Genomic DNA, 2,500 nt, shown 5'->3' with positions numbered 1-2,500 from the left:
CGAAGGAGGGGCATGGGAGAGGACAGAAGAAGGGTACGGAGGGAAAGTGGGGAGGGAGGGAACAGGGACAGGGAGGGGAGGGAGAGAACATGGGAAGGGAGAAATAGAGACAGGGGAGCTAAATACATAATGATAACTCGAATAGCAGAATCCATATATGCATCATAACTTACAAATAATGATAACAGCAGCAAAACGAAAATCATAACAAAAATAACAATAACAATAACGGTAATGACGGACAAAAAAAAAACAATAACAAAAAAAACGTAATATAAGGGCACCAATTCTTTATGAAACTCCAAAACTAATCATACACAAGCACAAGCACGCACGCACGCACGCACGCGACCACAGACACCCCTCCGCCACGTCGATTTGCAAGCAACAGTGCATTGACTGCCACCCTTAATTAACGAGACGCTGTGACGTACAAAGAGAGAGAGGGAGGGAGGGAGGAAGAAAGGGAGGGAGGGAGGGAGGGAGGGAGGGAGGAAGGGAGGGGAGGGAGGGAGGAAAAGAGAGAGAGAGAGAGAGAGAGAGAGAGAGAGAGAGAGAGAGGAGAGAGAGAGAGAGAGAGAGAGAGAGAGAGAGAGAGAGAGAGAGAAAGAGAGAGAAAGAGAGAGAGAGAGAGAGAGAGAGAGAGAGGAGAGAGAGGAGAGAGAGAGAGAGGAGATAGAGACAGACAGACAAAGAGGATGGATGACAAAGAGAGAATGAGATGTATGTGAACATAAGCCTCTGCATGTGCGTGTATGTGTGCATGCCTGTACGTACATGTGTCTATACACCGCATGCAACTTGCTAATTACGGGAGGCTACTGCTGTAATTAGCGTGGGAAAGGCAACGTGATTCGGCGCTTTACGGGGGAACCGGGGGAGAGGAGGCAGAGAGGGGGAAGGAGGGGGGGGGGGCGAGGAGAGACGACGGGAGGATGAGGAGGAGAGGAAGAGGATGGCTGAATGGAGGGATGGGGAGAGGAGACGGAAAGGGAGAGGGAGGGGGAGAAGAGAGGGAGAGGGAGAGGGAGAAGAAAGGGAGAGGGAGAGGGAGAGGGAGAGGAGGAGGAGGGAGAGGGAGAGGAGGAGGAGGAGGAGGAAGAGGAGGAGGAGGAGGAGGAGGAGGAGGAGGAGGAGGAGGAGGAGGAGGGAGGAGGAGGAGGAGGAGGAGGAGGAGGAGGAGGAGGAGAGGGAGAGGGAGAGGGAGAGGGAGAGGGCGAGGGAGTGGGGAGAGGGAGAGGAGAAGAAGGGGAGGGAGAGGGAGGAAAGAAGGAGGTTGAGGGGAAGGGAAGGGGGAGAAGGACGAGGAATAGGGAAGGGGAAGCAGAGGAGAAGGAGTAGGAGAACGAGATGGAGAGGTAGAGGGAGAGGGAGAAGGACTGGGATTGGGAAGAGAGACGGGGTAGGGGAGGAGAGGAGAAAATCTGGGAAGAGGAGGAGAGAGAGAATGATGAGAAAAGATGAGGGTTGAAGAGAACTGAAGGAGAGGTGAGAAGGAAATTGGGGAATGTGGGTAGGGAGAGGAGTAGGGGAAGAAGAGAGGAGAAGAGAAGAGAGGAATAAAGGAGGAAATGGAGGAGGGAACTACGAGAGAAAAGAGGAGGGGAAGGAGAAAAGATAAGGAAGGGGAGAATGAAAAGGAGAGGAAGGAGGGGAATGAGGAGGGTCGGTGAGGGAGGAAGGGTGAGGGAGGAAGAATGAGGGAGGGCGGGGGGAAACATGAGGGAGGAGGAAACGACGGAGAAAAGGATGGTTGAGGGAGAAAGAGAGAGAAAAAATAAAATACAAAAAGTGGGAGGAGAGGAAGGAGGGAGAGGAGGGAGGAAGGGAGATGGGGAGAGGAGGAGGACTCGAGGGAGAATATAAAACGAAGGTCAAATTCATTTCACTGGGGAAAAGGCTGACTGGAATTCCGGAATATATGAGAATGGGAGGCAACAAAGACAATAATAAAAATAGTAGAATGAGAAACAATTTTTTTTTTCGTATATCTATTTTCCTTTTAGTCTATCTTCCTTTCCACCCTCTTCCTTCCATTCTTTTCTTCCTATTTTCTTTCATTCCTTGATCTCTTCCCTTCGCCTTCTTCCCCTCCCCCCTTTATTCACATCCGCTTCTTTCACTTCTCCCTTTCTCCCCACTTCCCTCCCACGCCTTTCCTTATCCTACTTCCTTCTATTTCTTTTTAATTCCTTTTCATAATCCCATCTTTCTCTTCCCTTCTCCTCCTCCTCTTCCTTCCTCTTCACTCCTCTTTCACTTCCTCTCAATCGATTTCGTCACTTCTCTCGCTTTCTCTCCTCTTCCCTTCCTCTTTTCCCTTTTCCTCTTTTCCCTTTTCCTCCTTTACAGCCTTCCCCTTCGTTAATGGAAGGAAGGAGAAAGAAGGGAGCGCGGAGAAGGGAGAAAGATGGGAGACAGGGGAGAGGGGGAAGGAAGATGTGGGGAGGGGAATGAGAGGGAAGAAGAACCGGTGGAGAGAGAGAAAGAGAGGAAGAGA

This window comes from Penaeus monodon, chromosome 39 (assembly GCF_015228065.2).
Source record: "Penaeus monodon isolate SGIC_2016 chromosome 39, NSTDA_Pmon_1, whole genome shotgun sequence".
Classification (NCBI taxonomy): Eukaryota; Metazoa; Arthropoda; class Malacostraca; order Decapoda; family Penaeidae; genus Penaeus; species Penaeus monodon.
This window is presented reverse-complemented; position numbering follows the sequence as displayed.